We start from the raw sequence: 21,789 nt of genomic DNA, 5'->3' as shown, positions 1-21,789 counted from the left end.
TTTGATTTTAATGATTTTAAAATCAGCAATTTTCGCAGCTTTTTACGGGAGTGCTCACAAGTTAACAGCGTAAACTCAATCTCTCCAGGTACCAGATGTTCTTCATTCATATTCCTAATTAATTTCAATAAAAAATAAAATAACCAATATGCAGTCGACTTTTTGATGACAGTGCTAGGCTCTTATATCATATCTAAGGTAATTTCCATATTACTTAGGTAGTATGTCGTATATATCTTTTAATGTATTTGCTGATAATTTTTAACTCAAAATACTAAAACTGCTATGGTGGTGACAAATGATTTCAAAATGTTCCAATAAATTCAACGTCATATAATACCATCTGTATCGTCCATATCCATATAATATAATCTATTGGTTTACAACATTATTCAAATCAATATATTCGATGATAGATATAACAATCTATCTATTGGAAATAAATATTCCTTTGTAATATGTCTGTATATACAGATATATTGTATATCTATCTGTATACAGTGAGTGGTGTCTGTGATACAGACAAGTATATTGTAATATGGCACGTTTGTAAATTAAAAATACATCGTGTTCAAAAAGTTCAAGACCTCCTCTGAATTTTAGAAAATAATATCTGACAAAAGAATGTTAATCAAGTCAAAAGTTGTATGATTTCGCTCGTTTAATCTAATGGTGGCTTCGGATTTGATCTTAACATTGACCAAGAAGATCATTTTAGGATCAAGTCGATTTTTTGAAAATGAGATTCTTAAGATAGATAGTACGTGCACTAAGGCAAAGTTTTAGGTTCGAATTTTTTTGTACCTTATTTTCAACTTTGATTTTTGTTATAACCTTATTGAATGTAGACGAAAAATAAGAATAAAATTTTTCGATATTTGCCTTGGTTTTCAAAATATCGAAAGCTAAGAAACTAAACAAAATTTTCGTTATTTTTCGTACTTTTTGTCTTATATTGTCAATTTATAACATAATTCATCATCAAGACAAAATAATTTTTTTAAATATTTGTCTTCACTGCCGTGCTTATACATCCTTAGTTAGTCGGGTGCACAACGGTTTTGTTCAACCCCCCCCCCCCCTAAAATTATCAGATTAGATTTAGACTTAGTCCAACCTCACATAAATAAAAATCAAGCTTTTTATTTAAAATGGCCTTGGTTGAAATTACTGAATGTTTTTCATAACTTTGCATTGAAAAACTAAAAGAACTAAATAAATGTAACAATCATACGCTTTCACGTCACTTTCCGTATCGAACTTTTGTTCTGGAGTACTAAGAGTGATTTTTCATTAAATCTATGCAAAGTTCTGTGGGAACTATTCAAGAACTTTATAAATAATCATGGCCAAGACCTTCATGGGCAAGTTTAAGTTAACATCCAAGGTCACATCCTTAGAATAGCTAGAGAAATCTTACAACTTTTGTCTTGGTCATTTTATTGCAGTCATTAGCTTCTAAAATTCAGAGGGGATATCCTTTTTGGACAGCCTGTATATGTATGAATTGTATTGTATTTATTATTGTGGTATACAGCTACAATTTATTTCGCTTTTGTGGTGAATTACTTACTTTATATTTTATGTGTATTTAGATTATCAATACTTTTTTATTAGTATTAATACCAGGTTATTGATTAATGGGTATAAATATCTATTTAATCCTTTTATCAGCTTAACATAAGCTAAAATTAACATTTCACGATTTCATTATGATTGATCTTCTAAACATTCTTTGATAACATTTTCGAACGTTAAAAATATTAGTTTTTTTATTGTGGAAGCGCAAGGAAACCAATTACCTTTTTCTGTCGTAAAATGTAGAAATAATGATTTCTATGAATCTCATTCATGACCGTTTGTAAAAACTTGACGATTTCAATTAAAAATAGCAAGGATGATTCGGAGTGCTTCAAGGGCATACGAGTTTGAAACATACAAAGTTACAATTATAAAAGATTTCCTAGTGAAAATGCAAAATATACCCAATTTCATTTATTTGAAACGGAAAACGTTTTGAATTAAGGAAATACACAAATTTGAAGTACACGTGCTCAATCCACAGGACCCATTCTCTTTTAATATTTTTAATGAAGGTTTCTGTATTTAAGACAAATATAAATATGTATATCAATTTTATTGAAAAATATTGCTATAATGTATATTGTGTTATTCAACGTGTGTTTTTGAGCTTAATAGTACAATTTAATTTATTCGAATTTATATTTTTGCTAAATAAAAGTTTTTAAAGCATAATTAAAAGATCTAACCACCTAAATTGAACTCATGTGCTATAAAAATGTACTTCTTTTTCAAAGTTGACCACGGTAAAATAACCCAAGAATAGAGATATTCAAGTATAGTACAACGTTAAGTGTCGAATAAAAGAAAAAAAGCTTTTCTCACCAATTACAAGTGAAAACAAACAATTGACTGAGTTAACTGTTGAAATTCCATGTATAGGCAGTGTTGATAACTCTGTCACATTTCACATACATACATATCTGACATATTTAACTGATATTCTCATATAATGCGCAAGTGTTGATGCGCAATCGTTTGTTTTTTTGACGTCACGTAAATAACAAAAGATATTCACTTTGATATTCCTATATTAATACATACTATAAAATTTGCACCTAATTAACGCCCTCGTGGGTAAACAGTGATGTTTACAAAAAAATGTTTCAAACAAAAGTTTTTTATTTTTTGATAAGAAACATTTTTTACATTTAAACTTTTGTTTTATCTCTAACGGTTTACAAGATGGGTCCTACGGACCCAAGACCCAATTGACCTATGATGCTCATTTACGAACTTGACCTGACTTTTTACGTCCTGAGTACGCTGTAAAAATTTCAGATCGATATCTTTTTTCGTTTTTGAGTTATCGTGTCCACAGACGGGCGGACGGACGGACGGACGGACGGACAGCCGGAAATGGATTAATTAGGTGATTCTATGAACACCTATACCAAAATTTTGTTCGTAGCATCAATATTTTTAAGCGTTACAAACTTGGGACGAAACTTAATATACTATGTATATTTCATATATACATGGTATAAAAATTATACTTTCAATTACGTTACTTTTTGATAATGGACAAACTCGTTTGAGACACACAAAGTTACAAAAGATTTCATAGTGAAAATATTGCAAAATATACCAACTTTCATTCATTTGAAACGGAAAACGTTTTGAATTGAGGAAATAGACAAATCCGAAGTACACGCGCTTAGCCAAGGGATTCATTCATTCTCTTTAACTATTTTAAATGAAGGTTCCTGTATTTAAGACAAATATAAATATATCAATTTTATTGAACAATTGCTATAATGTATATATTGTGTTATATAACATATATGTATGTAATATTATGTATACGTATCATATAAAACATTATATACATATAGATCATTTTTATCATTGCAAAACTATTGTATTATATTATAGATAAACACACTACTGCTGGTATTATATATTGGGGTTTAGTGATGCAATACTTTATATACGTATTATATTGGTTTTACTTCTTGCATTGCTACCCACCAAATCATTTTATTATATTTTTTTTTTACAAATACACCAGCAACAATACAAAGAGGAATATCAAAGTGAAAAAATACAATTGTTTTAGATGAAAAACAACAAATGTTTTTCACAATCAAATAATTTAGTATAAATAATTATCAGGTTCCAAATTCATACACCTAGCTGTGTTCATTCGCCAAAGTTTGCCGAATTGAAGCATTTACCACCTCTCTCTTGTGTTGTTTCGAAAGTATCTCATTGCTATGACTGACATCGAGCTGCAGTAGCGGTAGCTCTCTGCGCGTTATAAGAAAACTTTTGATAAACAATAACAATGTTTGATAAACAATAACAATGTTACAGTCAAAAATCTTATCCGGTCAAAAGTACTTTTAACTGGAAAAATCAGTCAAAAAGATAATATGACTTAATGAAGCAGGTCAAAAATAGTTTTAACTAACTGATACCAAAACAACTCGATCATTACAACTCCGGTAAAGAGAACCCGGTGCCAAAAAAAAAATCCAGTCAGAACAACTCGGTAAAAAAAATGCCAAAAAACTCACAGACCCGTGCTGACTCAATCCTATTAAAGGCATAGCCAATCCGTGGATCAGTGAATGAACGGAATCACAGAGTTCACCAAAAAGCCAAAAAACCCGCTAACTCGACCCTTTTAAAAGCATGGTCAACTGGGGAATAGGGATTGAACGCAACCATAAGGTTGCAGTAAGCGTCAAAAATGCTAACTCGGTCTCCTTTTAAGGAATGGCCAACCCGTGGATTAGTGAATGAACGCAGTCGCAGAGTTAACGTCAGTTGTTGTTTTAACCGAAGTTGTTTTGGCACCGGGTTGTTTTTGTGCGAAGTTGGTTTTACCGGAGCTATAATAATCGAGTTGTTTTGATCAGAGTTATTAAATAACGAGTTATTCATGACGGTTCCCTACTTGCGATCAAAACTAGTTTTGGCCAGAAACCTCAGTCAAGGCCACTTTTGACCGCAAATTTACAGTCAAAAGCACAATTAACTAACCATTGATTGTCAGGCAAAGCTATAAAGCAACCTGTATAGTCAAAAGTAGCCTGTTTTGTTGTTAAAAGTACTTTTGACCGACTAAGAGCTTTTACTGTGACATATACAAATTACAGTAGCAACTGAACCACACAAGTAATCACTTTAATGTGGAGATGATACTCGCCTGTACTTGTTTGGGATAACTCTTGTTTTCTTCACTTGAGTATAAAATGTCGCTTTATTAACGAAGTCGGGCAAGGCAAGTCGAAGACAAACGAGATATCGCAAGTATTATCTTTACATTTTATTTCCTCGCTCGACAACGTCGTACTTCATGAGAGTGTGAAAGTGATTAAAACTTTTTTAAACATCTAAAAAGTAGCTGAAAAGTAGCTGTTAATCTTTGCTTGTTCAAGTTTTCGTGAAATAAAGAGATTTACCAACCCGATTAATAAAATTGAAGTGCACTGTTATAAGTGCGCAAACATTTTAGCTAGATTTTGTTTATATAGATTCAAAGGCGTCGTTTACATGCAACTTTTTTGGCTGGTGTTAATAGACTAATAGGCCTTTGAATGTATTTTGTCTCACTTCTTATACCGCTCAGTGTACAACATTCTTCAATTGTGTAGAGTATTTTAAGTATTTCACAAGTATCAATATAATGTCTTTTTATTCAATACGCCTTACCACTATTCTCAATATTCATTCATTCAAACCGAAATAATAAAATACTTTCTTTTCGTCAAAAATACAAAAGAACCAAACAACCTTCTATTGACACCAATCGAAAATTCTTTTTCGATATACAGTGTGTATCAGTACGTGTATCAGTAAATTGATTTTGTGTCATTTTGTAGGTAAAAAATTTATTTTGTTTTAACTATTCTATGCACATAAAATTTCAATTTAGAATAAAAAGTTTTTTCCTCGAGACAGTTATGTAATAATAATAAATACAGAAAAAAAGAAAGTTTTTCTTTTTTTAAATTGAAATCTTTTTACTCTAAATGAATCGAAAACTAGTTGAAAGTTTCAGGTTAGCCAACCTTATTATTGCTTTTTTTATTTTAAATTTTTTTACTATCGTCTATTGTTTTCAACGGCTGCAGCTCTTCCGATTGGCTCACAGCCTCCACGGGTGTAAATACGTCACTACCGATTTTTTAATTAAAAAATATAGCTTAGATGAAGTACTTTAGATGAATTATTCTTTCATTATACCATGTATATATGATATATATCATAGTATATTAAGTTTAGTCCCAAGTTTGTAACGCTTAAAAATATTGATACTACGAACAAAATTTTGGTATTGGTGTTCATAAAATCACCTAATTAGTCCATTTCCGGTTGTCTGTCGTTCTGTTCGTCTGTCTATCAACACGATAACTAGAAAAACAAAACAGTTATCCAGCTGAAATTTTTATAGAGTGCTCAGGACGTAAAAAGTGGCGTAGCGTTCATAAATGATGTAAGATCCATCTTGTAAGCCGTTAGAGATAGAACAAAAGTTTAAACGTAAATAATATTCCTTATAAAAAAATAAACAACTTTTGTTTGAAACATTTTTTTGTTAACATCTGCACTATTTACCCACGAGGGTGCAAATTAGATGCAAATTTTATAGTATGTATTATATGGGAATATCTCAGTTATGAATGCGTGGCTATCTAAGAGTGGATACCTTTCTTCACTTACGTGTCGTCAAAAAACAAACGATTGCGTCGTCAACACTGTCTATACATGGTATTTCAACAATTAACTCAGTCAATTGTTTGTTTTCACTTATTTTTATATAAATTTGTGGTAAAAAAAATCTAATGCAAGGTCTCTATTGTAGAAAAGGTTGAAAAATCTTAAAAAGTATCCAAATGTCAGAAAAAACGAATCATCCAATTTTTAATTCATTATGGGTTCACAGTGTATGTTTGAGATATTAGAAGAAAGCATTCACCCCACGTTTTTTAATATTTAACTTTACATAGCAATTAAAATATTTTGAACTTTTTAGTTCACATGCAAATGAAATTAAGGATGTTCTTTTTTAAGCCCCAAACTAAAAAAAGGGGTGTTATAAGATTGAGCGCCTAAACGAATGAACCGATTTTGATTTTTTTGTTTTTGTTTGAAAGGTGATTTCATGAAGAGTGTTTCAAGTTCGACTTTAGGGTTCCGTATTTGAAAAAACTAAAAATTGGCGATGATCTTCCAAATCGGCTCAGTTTGGAAAAGGCTTTAAGGAAAAAGGCACTTTAATAGAGAGTGTTCTTAGATATGTTTCAAATGTGAGTTTAGGGTTTCGTACCCGAAAAATTTGTCGGGGATTTTTAAATTTTGAAAATTTCACTTGTTAAATTTGGAATATAGGGAACTCATTTCTTTCACTCTTAGACAGGACTCACTCATTGGACAGAGAATATTTAATAAAATTTTGTAAGATAAAGAACGAATAGTGTACTTTTGTGTTGTTTGATGTTGCTAAGTTAAATATTAAAATTCAACACGATAAAACTTTTTGTTTTTAGTTTTTTTTTTTTTTCGCTAATAATTTCTAACATGATTTTTATTAGATTTAAAACTATTTTCTCGAATTGTCTTGTGTTGAGAACATGTACTATGGTCTACGTATGTCAACTTTTTTAAATGACAATTTATTTATGTATTATTCTATGAAGATAATAATAATTGTCATGTGTTTTAGAACTTTCTATAGTTGTATTTTTATTTAATGTAATAGTAAAACTTTGTGTGTTTTAGTATGTGTACATGTTTGAAAATTGAAAATACATGGTGCATTGTTTTTAAAGTTTTATAGTAGATTCTAGCGGAATTTATTTCAAATTCGAAAAAATGTTTTAAAATACTATTGAGGATTTGCAATAGTTTGATCAAAAATCCATTTTTCTTAAGAATTTCAATTTGATAAGACATAAAGTATAAAAAAGATACAAAAAATCTGGAAATAAAATTTTCAAAATCAATTTGTTAAATAGATTTTTTTTTAAATTTTTAAAGTATGTGTGTTGAGTATATGTAAACACACTACTTCTAAATATTATGTACAGTATCATGATTTTTGTCATAAATAGCGCACGTATATGTGGATATGTTTTTATGAACTTAACTATAATGGTTAAAACTACCTTAAAATACTTGTTCAACAATCTGAAACAGCGCGGTATTGATCGATTTTAGAGCTTTGTGGGAATGTTTTTCTAGAACGCAACAAAAGATATTTTTCTTAAATTATTAGATAAAAGTATGTAAACACGTGATTAAAGCGAACCGGTAGTGAATGTATCTTCGAATTGACTGATGTGCATCAAAGTTGACCGTTCCTGTAGCTTATGGGGCCAGGAATGAGACAGTAGACAAGGGAATTTATCGTGTCAAATCAAATGTTTATAGTTAGTAAAAATTTAAAGCTCAAAGCCTGTTCTAAAAGGGTCCTGCAGTGTAATTTTCTATTATGACTTTATTTAAGTTTAGTCCCAAGTTTGTAACGCTTAAAAATATTGAACAAAATTTTAGCAAAGGTGCTCATAAAATCACCTAATTAGTCAATTTCTGGCGACAGACTGGCGGAGTCTGGATTGTCCGTCCATACTCCGCCAGTCTGTCCGTCCAACAACATGATAACTCAAAAAAGAAAAGAGATATCAAGCTGAAAAATTTATAGCATGTTCAGGACGTAAAAAGTGAAGTCGAGTTCGTAAATGAGCAACATAGGTTATTTGAGTCCTGGGTCCATAGGATCCATCTTGTAAACTGTTAGAGATAGAACAAAAGTTTAAATTCCATATAAAAAAACAAACAAGTTTTGATCTTAAACATCACTGTTTACCCGCTCGTTTAGAGTACAAATTAGAAACTTTTTATAGTAGCAACACAATCGTTTTTTATATACACGACTGAGGCTTTCTAAGAGTAACCATCTTTCTTTACTTACATGACGTAAAACAACAAACGATTGCGTAATCAACACTGACTATACATGGTATTTCATCAATTGCCTCAGTTAATTGTTTGTTTTCAGTCTCATAAATTCGTTGTAAACAAATATGCGAAAGTAATAAGATGACACACAGCGATTTTTCTATCGGCCTTGGTGTCTATAATAATTAATAAGATATTTACCATCCCTATATTACTGTTGTTTCGATATTAATAAAATCTGACTGATAAAAAAGCATTCCATTTAGATACAATATCACATTTAAACACCATTATAACTATAATTCCCCCAACCCTTCGAAATAACATTTTCATTTTTTTAATGTTCTTCGCATAATTGAAAAACTCCCAAAATATAATAAAACATTCATAATAATAATAAATAAAAATATTTACAAAGGGGAAAATTTTTAGTTCTATAAAAAAATAAACTAGTTAGGTTTCTATAATATTTTGTTGATAGAAACATATTATTATTATCATTATTACAATGAAAAAATTGTTGGAGCTGCGTAAACTAAGTAATTTTTCTTTTGATATCTCTATTTAAAAAATTTTACATTGCAATTAACGATTGATTATCTCGTTAATTTCCTAACTATACTCATATCATTGAAGAAATTTCAAAAATTGTTTTTCAAGCTCTCATTTCGGACTATAGTATTACATAACGAGCTTAGGTATTACATAAATATTATATAAGAATCTTATAGAACTCATTTTTGATATTTACTAAAGGTATAAAAGCCAGCAATGTCACGCAAAAGTTTATTTTAAGATGATTGGATTTTGGACCAGAGAGCAGTTACGTTTACTGCTATTACTAAAGTAGTGAAAATTGCTGATTTAAAAATAATTATTCATGTGTTTTTAGCAATATAAATTATAAATTTCCGGTAAATTATAAGTTTTTCCGCATATAGACTTAAATAATAAATGTTTTCAAACAATTTTTATAATTTTAATATTAAAATTTATTTTTATAATTAAAAAAATTTAATTTATATTTTCCAGACTCCAGATTTTTTTATAAGTTCAACAAGGAAAGAAATATTTTTATTTCAACCGTTTTAAAATAAACTCTCGAAAACTTAGCCAGCTCTTGTATCACTAGGTAAAGATGGATGGACATTCGAAGAAATTAATCCATCAAAAGCACATTTTCGTTGAAAAGAAAATTCGCTAGAATAAACAAGTATATTATTTTTATTTCTATACAGAACAAGTAATAATATTTTAATAATCTTCTATTACATAGAAATAAAAAAGTATAACAATTCCATCTTTTTTCTGTTCTATCATCAGTTTATAGTAACTGTTTAGAAGGTAATACAGATAAACAGGCAAGTCGAAATTGTTGAAATGATTTGCACTGACAGATTTCGATGGCTTATTTTCACGTTTATTTTTGGGAAGGTATGGAAACTATTTCAATAAATTCGCGAGTTTTGATAACATATGAAAAATTGTTTTGCTCTTGGTAGGGTGGTTCTAGGTACATTCGAGTATGATCGATAGTACAATATCGTGTACCATGGATCATACACCTTTTTCCATGGATCACTGTTTTTATCGACATTTTCAGAAATAACCGTGCTGTAAAAGACACAATTTTTCCATTGTGATATTTAAATAAATGTAAATTTTGATCCCTGTTATTACATCCTGTCCTATAAATATAATGATTTTAATAAATTTTATATTGCTCTTTTTGATATTAGAAATACAAACATTGAATTAATTATTAGTACTAAATAAACATTTAATTTTACACTTCCGGCTAGACTATAGATAAAGGTACTCTACTCATAGTCACTCAGACAGATAGATACATGTAGAAAATGTGCTGTACTATACTTACATATACAGGATGGTCCAAGTTATGACATCACGACCTCATCAATTATGATAGTAGATAACGTTAAAATGATGGAAAGTGTAGATACAAGATGTTGAATTTTTGGAAAAAAAAGGATATTACTGTTGATACTTCTTATTATTACAATTAAAAAAACAGCTGCTTAACCCGTCAGTACTCATGTTATGAGCATTTTGCTCACGCTCAATTTAACACATAAGTAACAAAATCTTAATTTGATCTATTTTCGAAGTATGACGTTTACAATTTTTCAATTTTTCCACAGTTTTAAAAAATATATTTTTTTCAAGTTCTGTGAGAAATTCCGAAAATTTTTCTCATCACGAAAGTAAATCGAGTAAGCAAAAAAATATTAACTTCGGAAATTGTTGGGTCTGTTCGTCCGCTTTAATATAAGTCGTACTCAGTAAATTAAAAAAACTTGTGACCGAAATATGGTGAAATTAGTTAAAATTAATTTAATTATTTAGATTATTTCTCTGCTCGAATATGTTCACTCTCAAACATCAGTCAATATCCACGTAATCAAACTATTTTTAACTAGCTATAGTGCATAAAAAATAAAATTATATAAAATTATGTAGAGGTTATGAACGCGCGAAATATTTCACGCATGTACAGAATGCGTGAGCAAATCTCTCATCACGCGACCAAAGATTACCGAACGTAGTGCTGACAGGTTCAAAATTTTGACATTCATCATGGGATATTTCATAACGTTAATGTATATTGTATAAGTCAGTGACGCGAGAGATTTTCCCTCGAAATGGTGTGAAGACACCTCCATAGCTCTACCGTGGGTTTTCGTAATTTATCATCATGAGCCTTAAATCATGAAGGAATCTTATCTGTTTCCAAATTTTTCTAACCAGATGTTTTGACAAAATTCACAATTCACAACATATCAGTTTTCTTCTAAAATTTCAATACCCTCTATTTAGAAAAGGTGACATTTCGAATTAAACGTGTATTAAAGAAATTGTCATTATTTTAACGTTATCTACGATATGATGAAGTCCTGCTGTTATAACTTGGATCATCCTGTATGGAATAGGAATAGACAAATAGATAGATACATAAAATTGTATAGAACTAGAGTCAGAAGTTAGTTTAATAATAATATGTTTTTGTTTGCTCTTTTTTTTGTTCTTGCTGCTCGTAATAACAGACTAAAAATGCACATTGTAAGTACACTGCTGAACCCATAATATAATAATATACTATACTTTGTTCCAAACCGTTAAAAGGTGATCTATATAGCGACTATTACATATAATATCACTGTGACAATTAGCAAAGAAAAAAACAAGATAGTATGATGGAAAAATGAAAGCAACTAGATAATGGCAAATTGAATTCAAAAATAATTGAAAATTTAAATCGGTTAGCATTCGCACTTATAAACTAAAAACAGCGAAGTAAGATTAATCCAATTGTGGATTTTGAGCGATGAGCACCGAGGTCGAAATAAGAATAATGTAACTATTTTTATCGTAGTGTAATAAATTGTGATTTTAAAATGGTGGAAGCGCAAAAAATGTTTAAATATTTGGTTAATGTTTCATAACATCTCACAATATTCAATTTTATTCACTGAAATGAGTACCGTAATCGTAAGTAATGGCAGAAAATTTGAAGCTTATCAATTTTGATAAGGAATATTTTTCTTTTGGCCTTGGTTCTTAGCTTTGCTCATCACTGTCAAAAACTGACAGTTGCAAAACTTACAATAAGTCGATTGCAACTTTCTTATTCGAATTGTTGGTTAGGTTTCATGAAAATATATTTTAAGACATGTAAGGATTGCCAAATTTTTGCATAGTCATCGCAGAGATATTCATATAAGTAGGATTATGTGAGTTCATTGAAATCGTTGTTTCAAATTGATTATATTAAACGTCCACGCCAGTTCATGTTGTAAAAAGCTGAATATTAAAGTAGTTCCAATTCCAAGTCCAATCGTCTATTCCAATTCAAGGATTTCTTCATCGATATTTTCGATTCGATATTTAAAAATCGTATAGGAAAGTTTGATAGACTCGTAAAAGGAAGTCACTCAGAGAGTGCCAAGTATGTATTCATCATTTATAAAAAACCGTGATGTTCCAAGGTATAATAATTTATAACGCCTTCAAATTCTCAGATATTTAATTCCTATCCTGTCTGCCAAAAACTTAAAAACTTTAGTTACTCATTTTATTAAAGATAGATGTTCGGGATGATTGTTGACATCACGCCCTGAACCATGAGGCTATTTTCAGATTTTTCATAAAGTGGGACTAAGCACTAAAATCAAGGGTGGAGTTTCATTCGCACTGTTGCTGTTGCATAGTCTGTTTTCCTAAGAAGATAAAACGTTGTACATGGGATATGTTTACATGGGATTCGTTTCGTTATAGGATTTACTATCAAATATTCTCAATCACACCGTATAATTGGTTTTTATAAAGCCACAAACAAATATATATAATATTATAACAAAATGTTAAAAGTTCGTATAATAAAACTAAAGGTAACAAAAAAGTTTTGTACACAAAAATATAGATATAAAATAATTTAAAAAAATCTATTTTATACGAAATTGTTCTAGTTTAGTGTTTGTTTGTATATATGAGTTTGTTCATTTTGAACAAATTATCTAAAACAAATGTTAGTCTAATAATTATTTTAAATAGGTTTTACAAAATAAACTTTTTGTGTTTTTTTTTTTTTTTTTTTAATATATTTTTTATTATATATGTTTTTTTTAATATATTTTTTATTATTATGTCGGATACAGTAAAAATATTATTGCTTTTTTTTAATTAACTTAATAATATTATTATTATTATTATGAAATAAAAATTGAAAATATTAATTAAAAACATTATCAATTTGTAAAAAATTATTATATTTATAGTTTGAATAAAGTTAAATTAAATATTACGGTAAAATAAAAATTGATTTATTAAAAATTTAAAATTTATTAATTAGGGTTTGTTCAAAAGTTGGCTATTTTGTGAAAATATTTATTTAAATTGATATGTTTCAAAGATCGAAAAATCGATAGTTATTTCGGTGGAGACAATTGAATATTGTGCAGTGCTACAAAACAATAACCAAATATTTAATAATTTATTTGCGCTTCCACCATTTTGGAATCACAATTACACTAACGATATATGATGTCGTAAATAACACTCAATATTTTCTATAGAATTCAGCTTCCTAAGCCCGAAATTAGCAATGAATTCCTGCAGGTTCTAAGCGATGTAAAAAGTATTTTTCACTTACTCTCTTAAGATGAAGACACTCTCACATTTTCGTTATTTATAAGAATATCGTTTAAATTTGAAATTTTGCACAGTCATACATGGGTGATGTTTAACATTTTTTAAGATACAAATAGGACCGATTCTTAATATTTTGCATCAGAGATGGTAAGGTTAGGTTAGGTTAGGTTAGGTTATATTATATTGGCTGCCCATGAAGGACACACTTAGGCTATAGAGCACATCAGAGATGGTTAGAGATCGAGAAAAATTATTAGATAAAGATGTTAGAATATTTTTTTATACCCATATACCGATTTTAATAACACAATTCGTATTTTTAATTTCTTCATTATTTTGGTCAAAAACTTAAAAATTTTTTTACCCACTTATTTTCGAAAACATGAACCTACATTCGAAACTTGAACCATGTTTGACCTTTGATAAGTCGGTCTGTATATTGAAAAAATATGTAAAAATGTTTAAATAATCGTATTATAAACATTATAAATAATTTATCATATGTTTGTATAATGTATTAAGTTTTGAGTACAATATATTAGTCCAAGCAATTTATCAATTGGTTACTAGTGTATTTCTTAGAATTAATAAATTTGAGTTCCTCATAAGTTGTAGGTTTTTAATTTAAAAAATATATGAGACCCGTTCTGTCACAGTACCTGGCAAATTCTATATGTATTTTGATATTTACTTACCCGGTCAAAATAAACAAAAAAATATGAGTGAAGGTACAAAAATTCGCAACCCGGCTGAAATTTGGTAGGATTCTTCAAAACCCCATCAACTAAAACAAAATCGATAAACTTGGCAACCAGTTATCAGTGTGACTATTTTGAAAAACGTGAAGCTGAGAAAAACGAATTTAAAGAAAAAGAAAACCGATGATTTTCTATACATATACAATATACGAACAAACCAAAAACCATGTGCTTTTTCTGAAATTTTAGAGTAGTATTCTAAATAAGAAGACATAAATTAAGAACCCTCAAATGCAATAACTCTTCTTTATATACGATTTTATAGGCCCTGAATATTTAAGTAGCATTTTCATGGGCTAGGAGAGTATGTGTCTTGAAAATCGTTTTGAAAAATTTAAAACTTCCAAATTTATGTTGAAAACTGCTTGTTTCAGAATTTAAGTATACCTAAATGTCTAATTTGCTTGGAGTATACATAAACTTGAACATTAAAAAACAAGAAAGAAAATGTTCAAATATTAAGTCATAGATAGACCTAGAAGAATCAAGAATGTAGAAGACTTATTTAGGTTATTCGGTCATTTTCAATATGTAGTAGATACGTATAGTACACATATTATAATATATCTTTGTTGAATATTTTAAGAATATACATAGTAGAGTCTAACATTCAACAAACCATGGTTTTTTAGTAAAATTCGTTTACTTTACAGTATGTTACACGTAAAAAATATATATTGTTCGAATGAAAAGTTCCCAGAAACATTCTTACCATAATTGAGTTGAACAAATTTTAAAATGGGATGAAACTACTTGGGCAGCATCTATTCGGCAAATCACTAAAATCACTAATGACGTCAAGTAATCAATTTGACAACCATAAGCAGGCTTAAATCTTAAAAAAGACAGTATTCATACATTTAAACAGTATTGTTTAAAATTAATATGGTTTCTTAATATCTATCTATATGCAACGCCTGCTGAAACCCATTTTAAGTCTGTTATCCTTTTTAAACTACTGGTAGTAAAGATTCTACTTTCTAATCTTTGTTTTGCAATATCTCAAAATCAGCTGAATTTTTGCTTGCTGAATCATCTGAGTTATATTGATTATTATCAAAGATTACATATACATATTTTTTAGGAAGTTTGAATAATAGATATTGTTTCGCTCCCCAAAAAGTGGTGAAAATAAATGCAGCAATTTTCAACGTGGTAGCATGAGTATAAAAATACTCAAATACGTCCTTGATCTGACAATCTCAGTTTTATGAATCAATCAACAAATTCCTGCCTCAAATTTTGTAAAAACGATCGGCTCGTAAACTGCAAAGATTGATAATTTATAGAAAAACTGAATTTTTTTTAACCTAATGTTAAAGACATACCTGAATATTCCTACAATAGTGCATAATTTTGCCTAGGTCAGTAGTAAAAGTAATGTACCAAAAAACCTTCTAGAATTATATATTCATGGAGGTGGTCAAACTGCGAGATTGTAAGATTTCGCTTGACTTTAACCAGATACTTTGTAAGTTGAAGAAGTCCAGATAATTTTTTTAATAAATAAGTATTGAAATTTTTCCTTCCCTGAAATATTATCTAATTGGTAGGTCTATTTATTGGACACTCTGTATATGAGAGGATTATTTTCTTGTACACTTTATTAAAATATGAATTATTAAAATGAAAATCTGTTTTAGTTAGTTTTATTTTTATAGTAATCCTACCTACCTGCTATGCAAACATATTTGAATGTGATTAAGCCAGCACCCCAATTGCGACCACCCGGTGTATCAAATAATAAATTATAACTGCAATGATTTATACCCGAACATCTGAAACAAATGAACACAACATTTTAACACAATTTTTAACAATTTAACACAATAGTTTCTGTTTAACCCATGGTAGAATTAGTTTCTTCCGCACGGTACTCAGTCACCGCCATATTGATTATTTGTTGATTTTTTCATCTAACTAAAATCAAGGATTTCACGAACGTATTCACGTTTTTTACAAAATTTGAAGCAGCAAGCGGGAACAAGCTAAGATTGTGTCTACTGGGTCCTTGTCTAATTCTACCATGTGTTAAACTGACAATATAAGTGTGCGCCAAAAATTAGACGTTCCTTAAAATTTTTCGTACTCTGGACTTAAATATTTTACAGGATGAGTTATGACAGTAGAACTTCATCAAATAGTAGACAACGTGAAATAATTGACAATTTTTCAATACAACTATAGTCGGGAAAGTGTCCCTTTCTGTATACAGGGTATTGAAATTTTAAAAGAAAAAGGACATTAATGTTAATTTTGTCAAAATGGCTGCCTTATTATGTTGAAATTTAGAGCTAACCATTTTTATGTTTCAATGCTTAAAGAGATTTGAGTGTGCTCTCATCTCGTTTCGAGAAAATACTTAGTTTTGAGAAAACACTCCGTTTCGACGCTACTTAAAACACCTTGAAAGTTGAGATTAACGTATGAAAAGAAACCTGTTTTTTTAGCATTATTATTTGGGGTAAAATTTTCAACATAAAAAATTGATTCTACATAAAAAGTTATGCAATAATAATTGTTTTTACATAAATATTATTGTGAAGTTTGCCTGTATAGTAACCATAAATGTCATTGTGAAATTGATATTTCTTTTATTATTTAGTAAACGTTTCCATTAGTTAAATTATTCCTTATCACATTCGTTCCTCGTTCCAGGAGGTACACAAACCCAACAAGTAAAAATTCAATAATATGAAGATCACGTGATATGAAGATTCCGTTCGTTATTTATTATCTGATTTATCCTATTTCTTTTCATTCTTAAGTGCTACCGTTCCACAACTAAAAAATGCAGAACCTTTTTGTATAACATTTTTTTATTTTTTATATGTCACAGAGTAATATATGTCACTTATAAAATAAACAAATATAAGTTATAATTCTAGTTCCGAAAAATTTATCCTAACGAAGAATTATGATATAAAATATCCGTTACTATCAGAAATAAAACTTATGCAATTGGTATTTATCACCTGATTATTTTTAATCACCAGTTTTGGCCTATATAGGAAAAATACCCATTTTAAAGACTTAGGTATTTTAACCTTCGACTATGCTCGGAATGTGTATGTCATGCTCGAAATGTCTAACTTTAAAATTATGAAAGTAATGTCGAATTCTAAAAATAATGGAGAAATTTTGTAAGGAGAGAAAAAATCCCTTTGATAGATCGGCAAGTTTCCTAGGTTATTAACCCAAGATTGTCTTAGCTTCAGCTTTAGCATTATAAAATAAATCAATCGATATTAACTTTCAATCAAATGCATCCATTTTTGTTATATAAAAATATCTCACTAGTTTAGATATTTAAATGCATGAAGGAGGTGCACTCAGACTCTGAAATTGAGGAGCTAATAAATGAAATTATCAGCGTAAAGGTGTGTGTGTCCTTCGGGGACAGCCAATACAACCTAATTTACCTAACCTTAGATGTTCAACAGCATGTATATCGCTGGTGTGTAAGTATTCTGTATTATCGAAAGGTCTGAGAATTGCTGAGGATAGATTAGATAGATAGATTCTGCACCCTTTCCTGAAACTGTATTCAATATTGGCTGAAATTGTATTCAAAATTATATGAAGTCTATTTTTTACTGATAGTTCCTTGAAGAAAGATTTCTATTTATAGGCTAAAATTTTGAGCCATATAACACGCCTTACAATTCAAAAATTGTAAAAAAGTGCCTCATTAGTGTATAGTGCATGACAGTACGAGATTAACAAGTTGGCAAGCCAAACGTACTTTATCAATTAATAAATACTATTTTTGGATTATTTTGATTAGGCAGTTCAATCACACATTTGAACAGTATCGTTGTAAATTACTATGATTTCTTAGTATACATCTATTAATTCAACGCCAGAAAAAATCCAGTTTAAGCTTGTTGTAAAAACACTGGTTACCGCATGACAAAGGATTTTCTCAAAATTTATCAATGGCAATAAATGTTGGCTGACACACAAATTGTTAGAACTCAGAAAACTCAGAAAACAAACATTTCTTCAGTTTCTTTTCAAAATTTTTAAGTATTATAAATACAAATATTGCCCAATTTACCAATTTCAAAAAAAAAACCAAGTAAATGATAAAATAATAACTTTATTACGTTATGTATTTTTTGCTTTTTCAGTTTCTGGAATAATTTTGTTTTTATGTAAAAAAAAACAAAAAATTTATTGTAAATCCCAAAGGTATTTCCATACAATTTCATTAAAACTATACATATTATATCAGTTAGGAGTACCTTTATATTATTATATGGGATAAAATAATAGAAAAAAAAAGCAGAAAAGGAGGAAAAAGAGAGCAACCTAACCAACGTACAGGTACTAAGCACATACACACAATGTGAATAAGTTCCCTCAGGTGAATGTAGGTAAATAAAACAAAACAACTGTTAATGTACATTATATGTTATTTTGTTGTATGTCTATATGTTTGTATTTAGGGTAATGCGTAGGGTAATGTACCTTGAATCACTCCATAATTTTTCGAAAAATAATGCTGTCTATCAAATAGTAAAGATATGAAGTAGTTTAGTTACCTACTTGGCAAGCAGCCGCGAGAATGACTATTTCATATCCATTTGTTTTTAAATAAAATAGAAATAACATTTTATAGTGCGTCAAAGTAAAAATTTTGATATAACTGTTAATTTATTTACAAATTGAATATTGTGTTTTGTACTTTAAATCATCGCCATACAGCGTTGGATTAAGTGCTAGTGAGATCTGAGAGTAGACGGGAAGGGGCCCTTTTAAGAGCAGAAAAACAGAAAAAAAAAGTATTCTAAGAAGCATGGTAAAATATATTTTTTTGTGTTAAAATATTTATTTTGGGCCATATATTTCCAATCAAAATAATTTGTTCAAGTAAAAATTAGCATTAGAAATTATCAGGGAATATTGTTACTGTTGTTCGTTAGATAATTTTTTCAAAAAAAATTAAACTCTCTTCCCCTTTAATTCGGCTTTGCTGCCATATTTTCCATGGACAGATTAGTGTAGTAAAATTATAGAAAAAGAAGTCTTATTCAAGCTGATCATAAAAATAACAGTTATAAGCTGTTACTAGGCCCAGAGAGAAAAGAATACCTATAAAAAAGCGTCTTCAGTAGTTGGGGCTGATTAGAATGTGATCCTTAGGTTAGGTTATATTGGCTGTCCAAGAGGAGCATACTTACGCCATTAGGCCTATTGTGATACAATTATGTGCACCTCCTTCACACCTCCTAAGTACACCTCCTTCATGGTTATACCATGCACCACACCAGCCCATCACAACTATTAATTAAATTAATTTTTGTTGTGATGGCGGGAATCGAAGCCGCTAACCTAAGCATACAGCGTACGGGGTTGGTTACGTTGTATCTAACTGAGCCACTCCTTAGGGTGGTCCTTATTACATTATGATCTTGTACTATGGATAAATTTGTATGTTATGGATCACAATTTTAAATCAATGATCAGGTTTTTTTCGATCGTTGTCCAATATTTAAATTCACAAAACAATGCAAAGTGTGGAAAATAACAGTGCTATTAACAGATATAAATTTTAATCTTTGGTATTACTTTTTCCCCTATATGTACGTATATTTGTTTGTTTATTTACTATATCATGTATATATATTTTTATTTTCCCACATATGTGTATATAAAAAGGGGTAGCTTTCCATATTCATCCCTCTCGGGTTTTTTTTTGCATGATGTATGGTGGTTATTGTGGGAATGTAGAATGCTTTATGTGGGTGCGTGAATGAAACTTTAAAACTTTAAGCAGTCAGTCTGTTTAAAAATGTATATTGTGCATACAATTTGATTTGTATATAAAATTCCAAAAGCATTCCATCTACATCAGTGGACCTCAAACTTTTTTGTCTCTTAAAAAATTTGTCAATTTTCCAAGAAGTTTCTTTTTAGTTATCGTAAATTAGCCGCCCACCTGTGACTCTTAACAAAAAACTTTTTCACATCCTTTTCCTATTTTCTAGTCAACAAGCAGTTCATCACTTTTTTTTTACCTTTTAAACTTCGTCCATCCTTCACCCTCCCCTTTTATGGGCACCCCTACCCAAAATTCATTCCGATGAGTAAGGAGAGTCTTCAATTAAGCCTATATGATTGTAAAATGATTTATTCTCATAGACTTCTTATTCTTATTTTCCCTACCGTAGAACCTTTTCGGTTCTCATAGATCATTTTCTATTCTTATTTTCGCTAACGTAGACCCTTTCATCTTGAAATCGACGCCAGAGGGTCAACACACGCCTACTTTGGGAATAACATATCTACACTGTTTTAACAATAATACTATAATCAATGAGCACTGAAAATTATTTTTTCAAAATACTTAACAGTTCAGTTTTTGTACATTATTTAAGATAAAAAATGTTTATAGGAGAAAAGTTTTGAGCTATCTTCGCACCGAAAGCATTTAATTGTCTTAATCTCCGCTAATATACAAAATACAAAAAAAAAAACTTGGAATCTAAGAAAAAATTGAATTAGTCAGAAAAATTTTGTTATCCCCGATTTAGATATAAATTATGACTCTAAAATAATGAAAAAATCGGATCCCTTTGACGAATGGGCTACGAGTTTAAGAGATATCGGCTAAAATATTATACCTGTTTATCGAAATTATGTTTCATTTCACTAGTTGAGCATAGAAGATAATTCTGTTCAGATTTTTGCATGATAAAACACACTTTATCAAACACTAAAATGACTAATTTCCACTTTAATTTTACCACAAATTATGGGAAATATATAAATCAAAAACACTCATTAATATATTTATAATTAAAAATTCATCAATTTTAAATATGCCATCATAAATTAACACCCTAAATACTAAAAACTAGTTTAAATATATATGGCCTGAATAAAAATGCAGGGAATTTATTTTGGAAGGGTATTTATTATAGTGAAAAATAATAATTACATGTAAAAGTATAATTATCAAACTAATAATAAATTATATCGACAAAATTATTTTGAAATTGACTTGTTTTGATTAAAAATGATTTACAGATTGTGCCAGAATATAAGGTTCTTATGAATAGAAAAACACAGCTTTAAGCATCTTTAAGCCACTAAATCATCTTGAGAATAACTTGTTAGCTGCATCAGTGCACGTTAGGTCACGACTTCAAATGATATCCACATTGGCTCGACGTTAATTGTTCAATATAAGGTCAAGAAGGGTTCGGAAGATTAGAAAATCGGCGCAAAGAGGTTGACAAGCGAGGAGAAAAAACACAAAGTTCCTATTAAAATTCAGCATAAAACATTTTATATATTTAAAAAAATTGAAATTTAAATTATATTAGGTAAGTTTCATTTATGTAATGTATAAAGTAATACTAAA

General features: G+C 29.4%; 1 protein-coding gene across 1 annotated transcript in view; it reads right to left on the bottom strand.

The window, feature by feature from the left end:
* LOC123305600 overlaps positions 1-21,789 on the bottom strand; it is an 82,699-nt gene that overhangs the window by 37,994 nt on the left and 22,916 nt on the right. The window contains exon 3 of the mRNA XM_044887369.1: positions 16,092-16,195. The gene's annotated coding sequence lies outside the window, so the exon portion shown is untranslated. The remainder of the gene's footprint in view (positions 1-16,091; positions 16,196-21,789) is intronic.

Source organism: Chrysoperla carnea, chromosome 1 (genome assembly GCF_905475395.1).
Source record: "Chrysoperla carnea chromosome 1, inChrCarn1.1, whole genome shotgun sequence".
Lineage (NCBI taxonomy): Eukaryota > Metazoa > Arthropoda > Insecta > Neuroptera > Chrysopidae > Chrysoperla > Chrysoperla carnea.
This window is presented reverse-complemented; position numbering and strand designations above follow the sequence as displayed.